This window comes from Vicugna pacos, chromosome 10 (assembly GCF_048564905.1).
Source record: "Vicugna pacos chromosome 10, VicPac4, whole genome shotgun sequence".
Classification (NCBI taxonomy): Eukaryota; Metazoa; Chordata; class Mammalia; order Artiodactyla; family Camelidae; genus Vicugna; species Vicugna pacos.
The window spans coordinates 35,737,183-35,758,814 of NC_132996.1; the positions used below are offsets into that span (position 1 = coordinate 35,737,183).

Below are 21,632 nucleotides of genomic sequence, written 5' to 3' on the forward strand. Positions count from 1 at the left end.
AGAGTGTACAGCCACTTTATGAAGAGTATTAACTGTGGTCATTATGAAAGCTGTTGCAACATAGAAAAATGCTAGACTATTCTCTTTATTGAGCTGCCACCATGCAATGCACTGTAACACATTTGAACACAAACTATGCTATGATGTAGAAAACAAACCACAGTGATGATAAATAACCTTTATAAGGTCATACAATAAGAGAAGGCTGAGATTTGAAACCAGATCTGTCTTTCCATAAAGCCCAATCATCCATCCATTCATACATTTGACCAATAAATATTTATTGAGTCTCTATTATGTGCCAAAAATTGTGGAAGGCTATGCTATTTTGATATCATACTCCCTGGAAAGAGAAATGAAAATGCAGCTTTTTATATTCAGATACAATTTCTTATCAAAGGATTGCAATGCAAAGAGCAAGACTTAGATGTTTTAGTCTAAGTTATTTAAGCTTTTAAAGTTTGTAGTTTTTAGAAATTCATAGTCTATCCTCCATCTGTTCACAGTCTATCCACTTTCAAAACTTTGTCTAATTCCCTTCCCCATTTCCTCTAGCTACAACTGGCCTGTCTCTTCACTAGCTCCCTCTGCCACGCAATTCATGTCTTAATTAGATCTTGCTAAATACTGGTTACCAACACTAAATATTCACTCTCTGGCATATACTGTCTTGCTCTTTAATTGACATGTGATGTATGTGTGTGTGTGTGTGTGTGTGTGTGTGTGTGTGTGTGTGTGTGTTTCTTTCCAACACTCTCTGGCATATACTGTCTTGCTCTTTAATTGACATGTGATGTATGTGTGTGTGTGTGTGTGTGTGTGTGTGTGTGTGTGTGTGTGTGTTTTCTTTCCAACAAGGCTGTAAACACCTCAATTAAATGTCGATTGTTAACAGTGGGAGTTTTCTTATTGATAGACTTTGCAGTGCTATTGCCTCACCAAAAAGATTCCTATGTTTGAACTAAATAATATGTAACTTTTCAATGTTTTCTACCCAGCAACATCAGGCCCACCATGACTAAAAAATTGACACAGACAATTATAAGACATCTCATTTAATTATTTCAACAACCTATCTGTTTGATGCAGCCTATCAATTTGAATCAGTAACAATGAGCTTGATTATGCTGTGGTAACCATCAAGTCCCAATTCTTAGCTGCTTAAAACAACAAAAATGTATTTGATTAAGTCAGTAGGGGCTCTTCATACCTACTCAGAGACCCAGGTGGTGAAGACCTCACCTCTGAACATTCCCAATCTTTAGGGTAAGAGGAAGAAACAGTGGCAAACCATGCGCTAGCTTAAATGCTTCCCTATTTCATGGGCTAAAGTCAATTGTATGACCATGCCTGAAATCAAGGGAGAAGTGAAGTACAGTCTTATCAAGTACCTGAAGAAGAAGAACCAGAAATATTTGATGAAGAGCATGAATGATTACCACAATTTTATTATTTCTCCCTTTTTACTTTTTAAATGCAACTAAAGCTCAGATGGTTTTAGTAACTTGTCCAAAGTCAGGCATTTGAACCATAGAAGAGCTAGGATTTGAACTTAAGCCCATCTGATAGTATGATCTATGCACCTTTCTCTCTGCTGCACTGCTTTTTTCAGAGCTGCTTTCCAGAAAGGATGTCCTACACGTTCTTTGGGTTCTGGCTGCCCTCACTTGAATTATTATTCCCAAAAAGAAATTGCTAGTCTTCAACCTCAGATCCATTTCAGGTATATATTTTCCAGATATCATGTTCATTTACTCGTCCATTGGTTCATGCATTGATTATTTATTCTTTAAAAAAGGTCTTACTATGCTTTCTTCGATATAGCAGGTGTTGGTAATATCAAGATGAATAATACTTAGTCCTAGCTTTTAAGGGTTTCGTCTTCTAGTGGGGCAGTCAGTAAAAACAGCAAATAATTCCCAAAGCAATGTGATAAGCCCTATAGTGAAGATCTGTCTAGCCAGTCTTTGGAAAGAGTATCTCGCAGAGTGAAATTAGGAAGCTGGAAATGGCACAAATGAAAGTCACCCAAGACAAGTCTGCAAATAAAAGATTTCAAAGATTTGGGAGGACACAAATTAAGCTAAGATGCCTGAGCCTTTGTCCTTTTTTTTTCCCAAATAAAAAAGTTGTAAGCCAAATAAAAGTTTAAAGTATTATATAGTACTGTGTAGAAGAGGACTACTAACAGAAGGTAGATGATTTGAATGGCATTTCAAAAAGGGCGACATTACTGATGTTACTCTATTACATGCAACATAGTGATTTCAATAGTCATGGAAAAATACAGCCTGGGGAAACAGAGCTCAGAGAGAACTATTCATTTGCCCAAACTCACAGAATAAACAGCAAAGCTAGGATTTCACCCCAAGGCTGTCTTCCCTAAAAGCCTAACACCCACGCGTGTTCCATGTTACCACCTGCAGCTCAGTGAGCCACCTGAACCACTAGCCCTGCAGCTGTCTGCAGGCGAGAACACTGATGGCCCTGTCAGGGGCCCCAGAAAGACTTTAATCTCAGATTCCCCAAACCCAGCTGCCACCTTGGACTGTTTGAAACTAAGATTACATCTGTATTAGAGTCTTTTAAGCTGCTGCTCTAAATCTCTGAAGATAAACATCACAGATAAATTTATGACTCTCCATTTATCAGTCAGTCTTTTGAGATCTCCAATTTATGGATGAATTCACTGGGTTGTATGCCCCTTTTAGGCCCCACCCTACTCTTCTTTCAGCCCGTAGGCTAAAGGAGAGGTGGTACATCAATTTTTCAACAGTAGTAATGGCTATGTTAAGTCAGATAAAGTAGATTTCAGAGCAACGAATGTTACCAGGGATAAAAATGGTCATTTCCTAATGGTGAAAGGATCAATACATAAAAAGGAAATAATAACATTAAGTAGAGAAGGATATAAGGAATATAGATGCAAACATTCTAACCAAGATTTTAGCAAATAGAATTAAATAGCATATAAAAAGAATATATATCACGACCATGTAGGTTTTATTTCAGGAATGCAAGTTTGGTTTAACATTTGAAATTAATTAGTATAATTCACTGTATTAACAAACTAAAAAAGAAAAATCATATGATCATCAAATAGATGCCAAAAAAGAGCATTTAAAAAAATGCAACATCCATTCCTGATTTTAAAAACTAAGCAAAGTAGGAAAATAAGGGAATGTCCTCAACCTGATTAAAGGCAGCTACAAAAAAGTTTAGCTAAAAATATGCTTCATGGTTAAATGCTATTGTACAACAGCACTGTACTTGAGATCCTAGACAGTGCACTGTCTAGGACAAGAAGAAGAAATAAAAGGCATCTAGATTGGAAAGATTAAGTAAAATTTTCTGTAGTCACCAATGACATGTTTGGTTATGTAGAATCTGAAGGAATCTACAAAAAAAAAATCTAGAACTAAAAAGTTTAGCAAGATTATCTGATACAAGATGACTCTTCAAAACTCAATTGTATTTCTATATACTTGAAACAAACAATTCAAAATTGAAATTAAAAAACAGTACCATGTATATTCACATCAAAACATGTGAATTACTTCAGGATACATTTGACAAAAGATGTGAAAGTCCTGTACATTGAAAACTACAAAATTCTCCCGAGAAAAATTAAGAGACACTTAAAATAAACAGAGATATATCTTACTCTGGATTAGATATATCTTCTTCATGGGTTAGAATATGTCACTTCTACCCAAATTGATCTATAGAGTCAACGTGATCTCTGTCAAAACAACATAGAATTAGCACACATAGATAAATGGAAGAGAATACCAAGTATACACATAGATCCACACAGATATGGACAAATAATTTTTGTCAAAGGTACAAGGGCAATTCAGAGGAGAAAGAACCATCTTTTCACAAAGCAGTACTGGAACAATTAAATACCCATATGTAAAAATAATGAACTTCAAGCAGTACTTCACACCATGCACAAAAGTTGATTCAAACTGTATTGCAGACAAACATAGAAGAAAACCTTTTTGACCGTTCACTAAATTGGACTGATCAAAATTAGAAACTTCTGCTTTGTTTTTTTATTTTTTAACATTTTTTATTGAGTTATAGTCATTTTACAATGTTGTGTCAAATTCCAGTGTAGAGCACAATTTTTCAGTTATACATGAACATATATATATTTATTGTCACATTTTTTTCGCTGTGAGCTACCACAAGATCTTGTATATATTTCCCTGTGCTATACAGTATAATCTTGTTTATCTATTCTACATTTTGAAATCCCAGTCTGTCCCTTCGTATCCCCCGCCCCCTTAGCAACCACAAGTTTGTATTCTATGTCTATGAGTCTGTTTCTGTTTTGTATTTATGTTCTTTTTTTTTTTTTTTTGGATTTCGCGTATGAGCAATCTCACATGGTATTTTTCTTTCTCTTTCTGGCTTACTTCACTTAGTATGATGATCTCTAAGTCCATCCATATTGCTGCAAATGGCATTATTTTATTTTTTATGGCTGAGTAGTATTAAGCTGAAGACACATACCACAACTTTGTTATCTATTCATCTGTTGATGGACATTTAGGTTGTTTCCATGTCTTGACTATTGTAAATAGTACTACAGTGAACACTGGGGTGCATGTATCTTTTCAAATTAGAGTTCTCTCTGGATATACACCCAGGAGTGGGATTGCTGGATCATACGGTAAGTCTATTTTTAGTTTTTTTGAGGAATCTCCATACTGTTTTCCGTAACAGCTGCACCAGACTACATTCTCACCAACAGTGTAGGAGGGTTCCCATTTCTCCACACCCTCCCTGGCGTTTATTGTTTGTGGACATTTTAATGATGGCCATTATGAGCAGTGTGAGATTATACCTCATCATAGTTTTGATGTGCATTTCTCTGATAATTAGCAATATTGAGCATTTTTTCATGTGCCTATTGGCATTTATATGTCTTTATTGGAGAATTGCTTATTTAGGTCTTCTGCCTATTTTTGGATTGAGTTGTTTGATTTTCTCGTTATTAAATCATATGAGCTGTTTGTATATTCTGGAAATTAAGCCCTTGTCAGTTGCATCATTTGCAAATATTTTTTCCCATCCATAGGTTATCTTTTTGTTTTGTTTATAGTTTCTTTTGTGTGCAAAAGCTTCTCAGTTTAATTAGGTCCCATTTATTTATTTTTGGTGTTATTTCTATGCCTGGGTAGACTGCCCTAGGAGAACATTGCTAAGATTTATGTTAGAGAATATTTTGCCTATGTTCTTCTCTAGGAGTTTTATGGTGTCCTGTCTTATATTTAAGACTTCAAGCCATTTTGAGTTTATTTCTGTGTATGGTGTGAGGGAGTGTTTTAACTTCATTGATTACATGTGGCTGTCCAGCTTCCCCAACACGACTTTCTGAAGAGACTGCTTTTCTCCATTGTTTGTTCTTGCCTCCTTTATTGAAGATTAATTGACCATAAATGTGTGGGTTTATTTCTGGGCTCTCTATTCTGTTCTGTTGATCCATGTGTCTGTTTTTGTGCCAGTAGAATGCTGTTTTGATTACTGTAGCTCTGTAGTTTTGTCTGAAGTCTAGAAGGGTTATTCCTCCAGCCTTGTTCTTTTTCTTCATTATTGCTTTGGCAATTCTGGTCTTTTGTGATTCCATACAAATTTTATGATTATTCTGGTTCTGTGAAAAATATTCTGGGTAATTTGATACGGCATTAAGTCTGTAGATTGCTTTGGGTAGTATGGCCATTTTAACAATATTAATTCTTCCAGTCCAAGAATGTAGGATATCTTTCCATTTCTTTAAGTTAAGTTATCTTTAATTTCCTTAATCAGTGTTTTGTAGTTCTTGGTCAGGTTTATTCCTAAGTATTTTTTTGATGTAATTTTAAAAGGGATTGGCTTTTAAATTTCCTTTTCTGATATTTCATTGTTAATGTAAAGAAATGCTACTGATTCCTGTATGTTAATCTTGTATCCTGCTACCTTGCTGAATTCTTTTATCAGCTCTAGTGGTTTTTGTGTGGAGCCTTTAGGGTTTTTTATATATAGTATCATGTCATCTGCATACAGTGACAATTTTACCTCTTCTTTTCCAATTTGGATCCCTTTTATTTCTTTTCTTGTCTGATTGCTGTGGGTAGAATTTCCAATACCATGTTGAATAGAAGTAGTGAGAATGGGCATCCTTGTGTTGTTCCAGATTTTAGCAGGAAGACTTTCAACTTTATACTGTTGAGTATAATGCTGGCTGTGGGCTTGTCATAAATAGTTTTTATTATGTTGATATATGTTACCTCTATACTCATGTTGGTGAGAGTTTTTATCATAAATGGGTGTTGAATTTTATCAAATGCTTTTTCTGTGTTTACTGAGATGATTGTGTGACTTTTGTCTTCTGTTTTGTGGATGTAATGTATCACATTGATTGATTTGTGTATGTTGAACCATCCTTGTTTTCCTGGGATGAATCCAATTTGACCATAGTGTATGATCTTTTTTATGTGTTGTTGGATTCTCACAGGTATATATTTGTGTCAAAAGTTGCACACTTTAAATATGTATAGTTTATTATATGTCAGTTACACCTCATAAAACTGTTATAAAATAATGGAAGAGAAATAAATCCTATTATGACTTCAGTTGTTCTTCCCCAAAAGATTTATTGCCTAATTGCCCAGCCTACTATTAGGCAGTTGGTGGGAACAAAGAAGACCTCTACTTCATCCAAGTGCTTGCAATCCATTAGCCAGAGGTACAAGGGATAAATGAGGATATATATACACAAAACAGTGTGTAATTATCTAAAGCAATATACTGATGACATGTAAAGTACCATGACAGTGATTTATTTTTACATTTGAAATTAAAATTTATTTTCTTATGGAATTGTGAAATAGCTGCTGTTGCTTAACAGCCAACAATTGTCTGATTGTTCTAGCTTGTTTTTGGAAGAAGGTATCATTCTTAGCTAAGTGGCTGTGGGACTTTTGGCTTTCATTTATTCATTTAACCAACTTCTTGAACATCTATTGTGTGTCAGTCAGAGTGCTAGATATCAGAGGCATGATAGTGAGTAGAATGAGCCTGGATTCTTTTTCCCCTTGATTCTTGCAGAATCAAAATGCAAAGTTTATTGTGAGGTCAGAAAGTCACAATTTACCTAGAATCCCACAGAATGCCTGGGCTGAAGGTATGGGATAAGGAGGAGTTTAGACTAGATCCGTGTCTTTCACACCGTAGATAGCAACCCATTAGTGGGTTGTGAAATCAGTTTAGTGGGTTGAGACCAGCTCTCAAAAAATAATAAATGGAATAGACTGTATCAGAATACATATCATAAATATCAAGAATAAGTGAGACTTGTTTCAATTAGGTATGTGTATATGTGTGTGTGTGTGTACTGAATTGATGTATTAAATATATTTCTTATTGTAGGTCATGGTCAAAAAGTTTGAGTAATTCTGACTAAATGAATTCCTAGGTTCTTCACCTCTATCATTTAAAGATTTCTGATAATGAATGATTTCTTTCAAGTATCTGAAGATTGTATTTGGAACCATTATTTCATTCACTGATTTGGTCCCAAATTTCCCTAACTTGGTTGGATTGAATTTTGTTCTTTTAGTGTATATTTTCTATTCTAATATATGAATATAAATTTCTTAAGGGTAATTCTTGTGTCTTATTTGCCTTTTTTTAACCCCCCCCCCAGCACCTAACCCAAAACTTTGGACACAGCAGGGTTTTGAATAAATAATAGACTTTATTTTTTGAAAATATATTCATTTGGCTTAATTTACAGTATATATCAAGTGTCTGCTACATGAATGACAAGTACCTTCTATTGTGCTAGACACTGAGAGTGTTATGAACGTAAATAAGTTGGCTAATCTTTATCTGTAGCTCTTCAATTATATTCAGAGGTTCCATTCAGAGTGTGAGAGTCCAGGCGCCCTTCTGGGCCACAGCACAGCCGACATAGCAATGCCGCCAGTGTCCCATCATCCTTAGCCTGCTGGAGAAGTGACACTGCCTATTTCCTTGAGTTCCTTGACCTTAGAGTTCTGACCTACATTCCCATCCTGAGTTCTCTCCACAGTCCCCTGCCCTCCCCTGGCCTCTCAGGCTTCCATCAGTAGAAATCAAGAAATCAAGGGAGTGCCCTACAGAAATCCTTGTTCTCTGCATACCTCCATCTTCAGGAGTCCAGACAGAAATCATGAGCTCTGTGTGCTCCTGACAAACCCTCCTCCCTACCCCTGTGTGATAGATAATTTTATATGTCAACTGGATTGGATCATGAGAGGCCCAGAGAGCTGGTTGAACATTATTTCTGGGTGTGTCTGTGAGGTTGTTTCTGAAAGAGATTAGCATTTTACTCTATATACTGAGTGAAGTAGATGGCTCTCCCCAGTGTGAGTGGGTATCATTCAATATGCTGAGGGTCTGAATAGAACAAAAGGGTGGAAGAAAGTTGACTTTGCTATGTGCCTGCCTGCATGAGCTGGAACACATATCTTTCTAGTTTTCAGGCCTTCAGACTTAGATTGGAATTTACACCACTGGGTCTATGGCCCTTAGGTCTTCAAATTACACCATCAGCTTTCCTGGGTCTCCAGCTTGCAGACAGTAGATCCTGGGACCTCTCATCAGATCCTGCCTCATAAATCACATGAGCCAATGCCTTATAATAAATTTCTCTGTGTCTGTAAATATATCATATATACATATTTATTTCCTGTTGGTTCTGTTTCTCTTGAAAACCCTAATTAATACACCCTGTCCACCCCCTAACATTACAGCTTGACCACTATTCTCTGCCTGAGACCATCAGAAGTCATCTCATTAGTCCTCTTTATATCACTCACCACAAGAAGCCCAAGGATCCCTGATTATTCCTCATCCCCCAGACCCTCACCCCCATGTGGCTCAGATGTCACCTGACTGGTGAGGCCTTTCTAACCATGATATTTAAAATTGCAACCCCACCCCTCTACACTCCCTAGCCCTTTTCTCTATTTAATTTTTCTCCATAGCACTTACCACTATTGAACATACTTAATACTACTTATGGCCTTGCCCACTAGAATATCAGCCCCATAAAGGCAGGGGATTTTATCTGTTCACTGCTGTGTGGCTAGTATTTAAAACATTGTCAGGCACAAAGTAAGCAGTCAGAAATTACTTGTGGAATGCACACTGTGTCAGCATTTAACTGATGAAAGGTGTGTCTAGGATTTCCTCCTTCAGAAAAGGTAGGAGCCCTAGTTTTGTTATGTAATCTGGCACTCAGACAGTGGGGCTGCCTCTGACTTGCTCACAGGGTGCGATTTGGGAAACATTTTACAACTCTGAGGGATCATATGTCAGCTGTGTCTGAGCACTTAGTCTGATCTGCCCCACTACCCTTCATCCCCTGATCAAAGTCTTCTAGAAGACCCAGAGGCTAGCACATCCCTGTGGCCATGGGTGTTCTCCCCTATCTGCTCCTTCAATATCCTCATCCCAGGAAACAGCACCAGTCTCCACCCAGTTGCTTGGTCTAAACACTAGGATTTATCTGTGCTCTCTCTCTCCGAACACTCACATTGAATCCAACTCCAAGACCTGTCTCCTCTTCCCTCCCAGTAGTTCTGAATCTGACTGCTTTGCACTGCTCCCAGCACTCCCACCCGTGCGGCCACCGTGACCCTATAAAGTAGCCTCAGATCTACTCCTGCTGCTCCCACTCCTCACCCCTATGGTCCATTCCCACATGGCAGACATCTTTCTCTTTGTTTACTACCCAGGTTTTCAAAGAATATTTTAGTGACTTAGGAAATTTATGAAACAAAGTACTAGATGAAAAGAGCCATATTTAAAATGGAATAAACAGTGCTATCCAAATATGAACATAGGTACAGAGAAAAAAAAAAACCTAAGAGGAAACACATGGGTATTTTAAGAGTAACTATCTCGGAGTGGTAGAATTATGATTTCAGTTTCCTACTTTACACTATTTAGAATTTTATACATAGTCTACAATGACTATTATAATCATTTAAAAAAACAAGAAGGAAAATGCTCAGTGATAAATGAGGCAGCACTAATGAAGTTCAGATTTATTTTAAAATTTTTTAATTTAAGAATTTAATTAAAATTTAAGTAAGAATTTAATTAAAAAATTTTTTTGGTTGGGGGAGGTAATTAGGTTTATCTATTTAATTTTTTTTTTTAATGGAGGTACTGGGGATTGAACTCAGGACCTCACACATACTAAGCATGTGCTACCGCTTGAACTATACCCTCCCCACTGGACTCAACTCATTTTTTACAGATTTTTTCTTGCATCCCAGTCACTATGCTAAGTACTTTCCCCATACTTTATTTCTGAGAAGGAATTTGTTCTGGGTTTATAGATGAGAGAATGAGTTCAGAGACGTTAAATGGTTTGTCCAAAGTCACTCAGCTGATAAGAGACATGGCTAGTGCTAAAGCCAGGTCTCCAGACCACACCTCCGGGCTCTTTACACTACCCATCTTCCCCATTCTCTTATCTTACCCAAAGGCTGGGGTCCATGCAGACATCACCAGAGAGTTTTGAGGAGGCTGAACAAAGATGACAGGAGTTATTAGCCTTATTAAGGGGAGAGGGGACATGGTTTCGTGAAAACATTGGTAATTCAATATAAATCAAGTGACTAGAGCATCATTTCACAGTCATATTTGAACTTGACACTTATTAGCAACATGGATTTAACTACCACCTGTAAAAGCAGCATAAAGTTAAAGCTTTACTTGTTCTGCTTTCTTGCCCTGTAAAACCAAAGCTCACCCTCTGAGAGTTGGTAAGTCTGGAATGAAGGTCTGGCTCTGGCATATCCACATAGACCCTGACCGCGTGAGGACAGAGGGGAGGCGAGGTGGGGAAATGAGAGGGGCAGCTGTAGTTTCCTGAGAGACTAATCATTTAGAAAGAAAACCCACCTTCCTTTACACTTGGAAAAACATCTAGGGTCCGTGCTCCCAGCATCCACGTGCCCAATATCCTTGCACTGGATGGGCCCTGCCTACTCCGCCCACCTCCTCCTTCCCATTCTCCTTCTCACTTGCCAGGCTGCGGTCCCTGCTGCTTCTGGAACTCCAAGTCATTCCCAGCGGGGCCTTCACCCTCCCTGTCCTGCTGTCAAGATTAGCCCTCCTTCAGGCCTCTGTCCTGGGGGCTCCCTCTCATTTTCTGATTTCAGCTTAAATATACATCTCAGGAGAAGTCTCTTCTGATGACTTCATCTAAGCTACCCACACTCCCCATCAAAATCACTCTCCGTCTTCTTATCCCAATCTTTTTTAAGCAGAACTTTTAAATTATATAATATTGAATTTGAAGCATACACAAAAATACAGAAAGAATAGGTAGGTTATGAAGCATGATCATGTAGCCAATACTTGTGAACCCCCCAACAAATTTAAGATCTAGAATATTAATAGCACCTGATTTTTTTTGCATAGCATTTATTAACTATCCAAAATTATGTTATGTACTTATGTATTTATTTTCTGTTATACCTACTGGAAGGTAAAGTCAGATGCCTGCCTGGTTTATTGCTGTGTCCCAGAGCTTAGAGCCATACCTAGGAAATAAACATTCATACATGAGTGAAGGACTAATTGAGGGTGAGGCAGAAAGGTCAGTGGAGTGGGGGTTGTTACTGGTGGTGGTAGGGGGTGGCCTGCACTGTCTGTAAGCAGAGATGCACCAGCCCACAAGACATGGGTGTCCCCTCCCCTTATTTCTTCAAAATCCAGTTAATGTGTAGTTATCGAACATGAAGGGTAATGTCTAGCTAGCTATGTAGACAAGAGCATCCCTGGCAAGTTATTTTGCCATTTTGAGACTCAGTTTCTGTCTTTGATAAAATAGATATAACAGCTACTTGCACAATGCTTGAGTTAGAGATGTAGACAGTCTCATCTCCCTATACCCTGATAATACCTGGGGGAGCAGGGCCACTGGGGAAAGGGCTGCTGCTGGGGAGGGACAGACCCAGACTCTGGGTGGGCAGCGGTGTGGCAGACAGAAGCAGTGGAGAGAAGCTTGTGTCCCCAGAGGGCTCACTGCATGTGCTCTAAGTCTCACAGTGATGCCCAAGGCCAGGAGCAGTCCCCTAGAGCAGTGGGATGGCTGGGCCTGGGCACTGCCTTCCTGGCACAGGTGGAGAGTCCCTCAGAGAACATACAGGGTCTTGGTGCATGAGTGGAGGATGCACAGTCACTAAAAAGAAAAGAGGAAACCTATTTTCTCTTCAGTGAATCAGGGAAAAACTTAAGTAGAGCCTGGGTTTTTTCTCTAATACAAGTGGCCTGATTGAGCCAGTCTATTCTAAAATTATATCCAGAGGAACCAGGCCGTGGAACATTCTTCAATGTCTCCCACTGCATGGTAGGTTAATTAATTACTTAATTCAACCAACATTCACCAAGCAACTAGTATGTGTTGGGAGGCCTTAGGCAGGGCGAGAAAGAGGAGGGGGCAAATGAACAGGTGCAAATATAGCTCTCAGTGTTACACCGGAGGAGGAGCAGCCAGCTCTGCGGAGGGCCAGAAGGAATCGGAGCATGCTGCTCCATGCAGGAGGGAGCTTTGCACTGTGTCTGGAGGAAGGTGGAGGGCAGTGCAGGCCAAGCTGCGGGTGGTGGAAAGCAGGAAATGTGAGGGCGTGGGGGCACTGATGGTGAGTCATTTAGAGATATGGGCTGGGGCTCCATCTTGACACATCTTCACCTCTCAATCCCATCATGTTCCCTTGATTATTCTGATTCGTATTTCAAGACCCATCTCAAGAATCACCTCTTCCAGGAGGCCTTCCCAGGCCACCTCCAAGACAAAAGGAATCACTATCTTCTCAGACCTTTCTTTGAGGCTCCATCAGGGCACTCATGGCTCACCTTAATTGTCTGCTGACAATTTGTCTCACCCCTAGATCGTGATCTCCTTGGAAAGAAGGACCACAGCGTGTTTATCCAGGTGCCCTTTTATCCAGGACTGCACCTGACTCATAGTACTTGCTCCGAAGTTGTTTGTGGACATAAGTGGAATGTTTGAACTAAAAAATAACCCTCACATTTTATAAAATTACATGTAACTGAATAGGCTGGTAAAGGCAAATGTTGCAATCTTAGGAGGCATATTTGTCAGGATGATTTGGCCAATTTGGCTGAGGATTTCCAGAAAGTAGTTCTTTCCTCAGATGAGTTCCCATGCGGGTGAACTGCTTTGCTGTGGTGTCTGAGGCATCGTGGGTGCTGACAGCTCCTACTCATCACCTCCTCCACCTGCAAGTTCAGTTCCCCAGGAGCAAGCCCTTTGCTGCCAGCCTCTTTCTGCCTATTGCTCCTGAAATGCTGATCTCATGAGCAGTTAGGCATCTCATGCTACCTCCTCGTGCTCCCTGCCCAGCCTGAAGATCCCATCAGTTCCCATGGCAGAGCAGGCCCTGTACTGCTAAAGCCACCTTACAGACAGAAAGTATGCTTTCCTGCTCTGTCAACTGTGGGGTGATCTTTTTATATTATTCTCGTTTCATGAGGACCCTGAAAACAAACCCGTCTGAAAAAAATGGGCCATTCTGGAGGGACTTCCCAGTTCCTGTGATCATTCATTTATTCTACAAATATTTATTGAGCATCTACTTTATATCAAGCTTTGTGATAAGCCTATAACTGTGAGCAAAACAGACACAAACTGTGTGCGTGGAGGTTGTACTGAAAAAGACAGATGGTGAAACAATTAAATGCAGTCAGAAATTGTGAAAAGTATCATGATGAGAAAGTACAGGTACTAATGAAAATGTATTCAGAGGTACGTGAACTCATTGGACAGGTGGAGGTCAGAGGAGTTTCTCCTTAGGAACCAACAAATGAAATATGAGTGAATAGAAATGTAGGAGTTGGCTCAGTGATGGTCTGGGAGCAGGGAACTTTCCAGGCAGAGGGACTAGTGTGTTCGAAGGCTCTGCGTCCTGTCAAATCTCTTGAAGAGCTCCATCATATTCATAGGCCCTCCTGGGTGGTAAGTGGGGAGGGGAGGGTAAGAAAAGTGGCCTTGGAATCCAGACTTGGCCTTGCTTGGCCCTTGGACACAGATGCAGGACATGTAATAGCCTTGTTTCTTTCCTTAAAATCTCAGTCTCAGTACTTTTTTTTTATGCTTTTGTCTCTTACAGCAAGTCCCCTGCCAAGTATTTTGCATTGTGTGATGGTGAGGGAAACAGGGATGTTACCTAGCCCTTCTCAGATGCCATCCTGCCAGCTTGAAAAGTCCATCCTTTCCCTATTTCTTTCATAACAAGATTTCAATTGGGCTTATTCAATAATTGTAACTTGTTTAAGAATATAGTGATGATTCATTGATTTTTTTCCCTAATTTGGGATTAGTGCTAGATATTTAATATCAAAGTTTTATTTAAATAACAGACACAGATTTTAAAAGGCAGAACCCATTTAAGAAGTAGACCTTATATGACACCAAAAGCATAAGCAATAAAGGAAAAACTCGATAAATTGACCTCACCAAAATCTAAAATCTTTGTGTTGCAAACAGTATTATCAAGAATGTGAAAAGACATCTCACAGAATGGGAGACAGTTATTGGTAAATTATATATTTGATGAGGGGCTTGTATCCAAAATATGTGAAAAACTCTCACAACTCATAATTAAAAGACAAATGACACAAATTTTAAATGAGCAAAGATTTGAATAGACATTTCTCCAAATAAGATATACAAATGGCCAATAAGCCCATGAAAAGATATGCAACTTCATTAGTCATTAGGAAAATGCAAATCAAAACCCCAAGGAGATATCACTTCACATCTACTAGGATGACTAAAATAAAAAAGACAAGACAACAAGCGTCGGTGAAGGTGTGGAGAAATTGGAACACTAGAATAATGTTGATGGGAATGTAAAATGGTGCAGAAGTTTTGAAAAACAGTCTGACAGTTCCTAAAAATGTTACGCTTAGAGCTACCATTGCTGTTAGACCCAGCAATCCAACTCTTAAGTATATACACAAGAGAAATTAAAACATACCTAAAGAAAATGTCTACATGGAAACTTAAACACGGATGTTCCTAGCAGCATTTTTCGTAATAGCCAAAAAGTGAAAATAACACAATTTCTTTTTTTTTACATTTTTTATTGATTTATAATCATTTTACAATGATGTGTCAAATTCCAGTGTACAGCATAATTTTCCAGTCAAAAGTGAACATATATATATTTATTGTCACATTTTTTTCTCTGTGAGCTACTGTAAGATCTTATGTATATTTCCCTGTGCTATACAGTATAATCTCGTTTATCTATTCTACAATTTTGAAATCCCAGTCTATCCCTTCCCACCCTCCACCCTCTTGGCAACCACAAGTTTGTATTCTATGTCTATGAGTCTATTTCTGTTTTGTATTTATGCTTCGTTTGTTTGTTTGTTTTTTAGATTCCACATATGAGCGATCTCATTGGTATTTTTCTTTCTCTTTCTGGCTTACTTCACTTAGAATGACATTCTTCAGGAGCATCCATGTTGCTGCAAATGGCGATATGTTGTCGGTTTTTATGGCTGAGTAGTATTCCATTGTATAAATATACCACATCTTCTTTATCCAGTCATCTGTTGATGGACATTTAGGCTGTTTCCATGTCTTAGCTATTGTAAATAGTGCTGCTATGAACATTTACAATTTCTATTACTGATAATTGGATAAATGTAATGTGTTTTATCTATGAAATAGAATGGTATTCAGCAATAGAAAAATGAATTACTGATACATGCTACAACATGGATGAACCCTGAAAACATTATGCTAAGTGAAAGAAGCCAGTCACAAAAGACCACATATTGTATGATTCCACTTGCATGTAAGGTCCAGAATAGACAAATCTATAGGGACAAAAAGATTCTGGTTGTTTATGGTGGGGAGAAGGGGTTGATAGGAGGGACAGGGTGTGACTGCTGACAGCCATGATGTTCCTTTTAAGGGCAAGGAAAATATTCTAAAATTAGATTTGGATTTGGTGATGGTCATACAACCCTGTGAATATACTAAACATCACTGAATTGTATACTTTAAATGGGTGGATTGTGTCGTATGTGAATTTATATCTCAAAACAAAGTAAGCAAATGATCCAGAGTAGGTCAGTCAATACTGTTGGAGCCTGCTGTTCAAAGAAGATTTTACTCAAATTCTGTCACAGTAAGCAGGTCAGGCAGAGAAAACTTCCTGAATGGAAAAGTGTAGCAATGATAATAATAATGGTCACATTATAGACAGTCATTACTAAAGTCGATATGATCTTTACAGTTAGCAAAGCACTTTCACCTGTATTTGAGTAAATCCTTCCACTCACTGAATCATATGAGGGCGGCATCATTGCGCACATCTGACACCCAAGGGAACTGAGGTTCAGAGAGTTTAGCAAATGGTGAGATCATCTGGATGGTAAATACTGGGGCTGAAGGTAGAGTCCTGGTCCACCTGCCCCAAATTTCATGTCCCTCCACTAAGTCTGAGAAGGCAGGGGCCTTGTTCTGTCTTGTCACAATGGCATCCCCAATGCCTGGCAAGGTGACTGACTGAATGAATGAATGAATGAGTAGTAAACAACTCCTCTTTGGACTCTGCCACCAAGTAATGCAACGTGTGGCTCCAGCTCCTCCTAGAGAAAGGAGACCAAGAATGACAAGTTAGAAGGTCTACCCTAGGAGTGCAGTGGTGCTGAGTATTGGCCAGTAGCCTGGTCTCCAAAAGTCACAGTGACTTGATCCCTTTACAGGCATAGGAAACAGGCAGGAGTATCTAAGAACTGAAGGAGTATCTATGGGCCTTATTCATGGTCCTCAGCCAGCCAGTGCCCTACTGGGCTCTTCCTCAGGAGCACATGGACTGTATCAGCCCCAGTATCCAGACTCCCGCCATCTTGAATTCTTGGTCATCATTTGCACTGCAGAGAGAGGCTGCATCCCACAAGGCTGAGGCCTTTCCGTAGGCAGTCTGTGCTACCCAGGAGATGTCATGGTGTTCTACAAAGGAGCTACAGATCTCATGCATCCTGGGGTGTTTTACTGATGGAGCTTGAATGGGACAGAGAACTTTACCCATCTGCCTAACATGAGTTGGCCAATGGTTGAGTTTGGTTGGTTGTATTTCAGATGGTGGTAGGAGAAGCAGCAAAGATGCTCTGTTTGCTGAGATTTTCCTTTCTTTATGGACCAGGTGTTTTTTGGGAAACAGTCTTGGATTTGGAATCATACAGCTTGGCTACAAAACCATTTTCTGCCATTTACACTGGTGCCCTTTCTGAGCCAAAGTATCTCATCTCCAGTGAAAATCTCACAGGGCTGTAGCAGTGAGGGAAGTAACTTACCCAAAGCCCACAGCCAGAAAATGGCAAAGCTGGGATTTAACCTGAGGACTCTTGGCTCCATATCCACATGTGGTGGAATGAGATCACGGGTGGGAGAGAGATGTCTAAAGTGCATGTAGAAGTGCTGGCTACGGTAACTGCCGGCATTTCCTCCTGGAACTGGACGCTAGGAGGGAAGGCAGGGAGCAGATGGGGTTTGTGCTTCCCATTAGTCAAGGTGGAGCATGTGCTCTGTGCCTTTAAGAGGGTTTATGACTTGGCATTCTGCTTGGCAGCCTGGCCATGGTAAGCTCTGGACCAGGGCTCTGGGTGTAGTGGAGGTGCCGCCCAGATGAGTGTCTGCCCACGCACATCCTCGGCCTGGCTCCCTTAACAGCCCTTCCATTTCACAACTGTCACTGTGTCCGGGTCACACCAGGAAGGGGTGGGATACTAACAGTGACCCTGTTCCCACAAACAGCCAGTCTGGTTTATTTAGATCTAAAACACTCTTTGTTCCTTTGGCAATTCTGTTTGGAAGTCCACATGGAACTGAATGACTTACTTTCCTTCTGTGGGCTGTTAATCAGAGGGATGGCCACTCCTGCCCACCCGAGGATGGAAGATTTTATGAGATTGTGGTGATTAAAAGTAAGGGTCCAGCCAGTCTTTGGAATCAGACAGCCCCTCATTTAATCCTGGCCTCCCTGGTTACTTCTGTGTGACCTTCAGTCATGCCGCTTGACCTCTCTCTCTATTTCATTTTATGTTTTCTGTAAAGTGAGAGTAATGATACCCCCTTCTAGGACTGTGAGGACCCCCCCCCCGGGGCAGTGTAATGATGTGGCTGGTGCCGAGCAGGCCTTGTGACCAGCAGGTCCTTTCTGCTTCCTGATTCTGACTCCTTTCTTGATGGTAGAGTAGATGAGAGTAGATGTGCTCCAAGAAGAAAGCAGACTGCAACTTGAACTGGGGCAGTTTATTCAGACCCCCGCTAAGTTCTCTGGTGTCTAGAGGGGAGGATTTAACTGTGTCTTGGATGAGTCTGGGAGAAGCAGGTCTGGTAAGTGTTGGAGGTATTGAGAGCAAGGAGGGAAAAGAACCAGACAGGGATGCAATAATAGGTATAATAATAAGTAGTCACAGTGACAGCCTCAGTGATAGTGCCTCATTTAAGAGAACACTTACTATGTGTCAACATTGTGCTTGGAGCTTTACATGTATTTCTTAACTTACTCTTCCATCTTGTTATCATCACCTTTCACAGATGAAGCAATCAGCAACAAATGTCTTGATAAGTCAGTAACTGAGATTTGAACCTATGTGTCATCCCAGTGCTCTGGGGAAGCACGTGAGTGGTAGGGGGGTGGCATCTTGGGCTGGCTTGGCCTGGGGGTCCCCTCCCCAACAGGCCCCTGAGGGAAGCTTGGGTTTTCCCTGGTTCTGGACCAAACCTGGTTGAAGCAAAGAGTATGAGGCTTCCTTGGCCAGAGGGCCTGCCTCCCCAGCTCAGATGTGAGCCCCTCAAGGGCAAGGCTGCACCTGCCTGCTCTCCCCCAGCAGGGGCCCACTCTGTGTGTTTAAAGGAAGTGATGAACACTACAACTTTGCCCTTTTTCTTGTGGAGTCTCCCAAATGTGAACAACACCTTTGACAGGTGTCGAACTTGTCACTGTCGACAAAGCCCTCTCCCATCCGTTATTCTGAAGACCTCATGCCACCCAAGACTCTCTACTCCTCCAGGCTGCTGACACTTACTCGGTCCCCAAGTCCAGCCAATTCTGCCATTAAAGTTGAACTTGTCTGTCCCTCTGCTTCTTCCCCACTGCCACCACCTAGATTCGGGTGTCTGTATCTGCTGTCCTCACTTCCCATCTCGCCCTGCCCTGAGCCCCCGTTTCCCACCCAGGAGCCAGAGAGAACTTTCTTAAATAAAACTGCTCACCTCTCTCCTCACTGCTTACAGGACCAAGGCGGCCCCTAACCCTCTACAGGGCATGAACCCCCACAGTCCCATCCTTGTCTCCTTGGACCCACTTCTCTTTCTCTGGCCGGGCCCCAGCTCCTCCCTCTGCCTGTCTGGCCACAGTGCCAAGAGTGACCCATGATGCCACATGCCTGAGTCACCAGGGCAGGGGCAGCAGGGACCTGGAGGCACTTTTCATCCCTCCCTCCATCATCCCCTTGCTTGCACAAGCATGTCCGTCTCGCCTGATGATGTCACAGGTCTGGGTACATGTGCAGGAGCTCACACCAGGGCTCCAAGACAGGGGGTGGGGCGGAGAGCCATGGATGCCTGCCTGGTTTCATTTCAGAGAAAGAGGATTATGGCTCAAAGGAAGGTGAAGCAAGATTTGGCATGAGGCACAGTGGGCACCGTCCTCGGGCCCCTCGTTTTTTTAGCCACCATGGGGCCCCCAGAGCCCCCCAAGTAAAAAATGAACATGCAGCCATAGTATTTGTTAAATAAAATACTTGTGTGGTACTTTCTTCATGCCAGGCACTGTCATAAGCAGCCTACATGAATTTCTTTGTTTTATCTGTGATTTAGCCTCAGGACAACCCATTTTACAGACAAGAAAACTGAGGCACAGAGAAGTAAAGTAACTTTCCCAAAACAACACAGGTAGTAAGTAGTAGAGCCATGATTTGGCTCTTAGCCTCTATACTATTTCACCCAAGGGAACATCACCCTCTGGTGGCCCCTCACTCGCGCTTGAGAAGGGTCTGTAGAATGTCTAGCGCCAGATGTGCCCTCTGGGCCTCCCCTCGCTGTGCTGGCACTTAATATTTCATTACTGTGAGGCTTCAACCTATTTCTCAGCTGGTTTTATTATTCTCACGCTGTGGGTGAGCAAACTGAACTGAGAAGACTACTGCAAGGTAACACAACTACAGCATCGCCAGTGTTTGCAACCAAGCCTGTCTGTCTATCCATGGCCCATCTTCTCCCACTCCTCTAGAAGAAAGGTCCAAACACCCTACCCGTGCCATGATGGGCATGTTGATCTGAAGTGCTGCTGAGACACGTAGGCAGCAAATCCTCATTTCTGGCACCAGAGAGAGCATGAGACTGGAGATGTCATTTGTGGAGTCTACAGAAGAGGAAGTAAAGGAGAAGTTAGGAATTGAAAAGAACCAAAGACAAACCTTGGAGAAGGTCTGCTTAAAGGGGATAGAGATGAGATAAAGAAGAGCAAGCAGGGAGGAGAGAGGAGAGTGACAGAAAGAGCAGAAGAACCAGAGTAAGAACTCCTGTTTGTACATCATTTTATAGTTCACAGCGAGTCTTTGTGTTCCTTATCTCTTTTTTTTTAATTTTATTTTATTTTATTTTATTTTTTTTATTTTTACATTTTTATTGATTCATAATCATTTTACAGTGTTGTGTCAAATTCCAGTGTTCAGCACAATTTTTCAGTCATTCATGGACATATACACACTCATTGTCACATTTTTTTCTCTGTGATTTATCATAACATTTTGTGTATATTTCCCTGTGCTATACAGTGTAATCTTGTTTATCTGTTCTACAATTTTGAAATCCCAGTCTATCCCTTCCCACCCTCTACCCCGCCCCCCCCCCCACCCCGGTAACCACAAGTCTGTATTCTCTGTCCATGAGTCTATTTCTGTCCTGTATTTATGCTTTGTTTTTGTTTGTTTGTTTTTGTTTTTTAGATTCCACATATGAGCGATCTCATATGGTATTTTTCTTTCTCTTTCTGGCTTACTTCACTTAGAATGACATTCTCTAGGAGCATCCATGTTGCTGCAAATGGCATTATGTTGTCGGTTTTTATGGCTGAGTAGTATTCCATTGTATAAATATACCACCTCTTCTTTATCCAGTCACCTGTTGATGGACATTTAGGTTGTTTCCATGTTTTGGCTATTGTAAATAGTGCTGCTATGAACATTGGGGTGCAGGTGTCATCCTGAAGTAGATTTCCTTCTGGGTACAAGCCCAGGAGTGGGATTCCTGGGTCATATGGTAAGTCTATTCCTAGTCTTTTGAGGAATCGCCACACTGTTTTCCATAGTGGCTGCACCAAACTGCATTCCCACCAGCAGTGTAGGAGGGTTCCCCTTTCTCCACAGCCTCTCCAGCATTTGTCATTTTTGGATTTTTGAATGACGGCCATTCTGACTGGTGTGAGGTGATACCTCATTGTAGTTTTGATTTGCATTTCTCTGATAATTAGTGATATTGAACATTTTTTCATGTGCTTTTTGATCATTTGTATGTCTTCCTTGGAGAG

General features: G+C 40.7%; 1 long non-coding RNA gene across 1 annotated transcript in view; it reads left to right on the top strand.

Moving 5' to 3' along the window:
• The window catches only part of LOC140698723 (uncharacterized), a 263,718-nt gene that overhangs the window by 69,361 nt on the left and 172,725 nt on the right, over positions 1–21,632 (top strand). The window lies entirely within an intron of this gene.